The sequence below is a fragment of the Tupaia chinensis genome, unplaced genomic scaffold (assembly GCF_000334495.1).
Source record: "Tupaia chinensis unplaced genomic scaffold, TupChi_1.0 Scaffold000635_1, whole genome shotgun sequence".
Lineage (NCBI taxonomy): Eukaryota > Metazoa > Chordata > Mammalia > Scandentia > Tupaiidae > Tupaia > Tupaia belangeri.
This window is the reverse complement of record NW_006160155.1, coordinates 1,132,212-1,132,563: the sequence shown is the minus strand read 5'-3', so window position 1 is coordinate 1,132,563 and position 352 is coordinate 1,132,212.

The following is a 352-nucleotide window of genomic DNA, read 5'->3' as shown; positions in this document are numbered from 1 at the left end:
CCCCGCAAAAGGTTTCAGTTTATTTTCGAGCTGGGAAAAGGAAAAACGACGAGGAGGAAAAAAAGGAGGGCGGCGGCAATGACAAACGTAGAATAAATGTCCATCTCGTCCTCTGAGCGAAAACGAGGGAGGGGACACGGAGGGGGGTGGCGAAGAGAGAGCTGCCCATTAAAACCAGCTCTGAGAGTCCTGGCGGCGGCGGCGGCGGCGGCGCGGGACGCGTCACATCCCCTTGACCCTCCAATCACCTCGGGCTCCCATTTGATTGGAAGGCGGCAAAGGCTTTAATCTCCCCCTTGGTGCAGCTGCTTTTGAAGTGAGGTTCATCGCCCGAGCCCCGGCTGGACAGGCA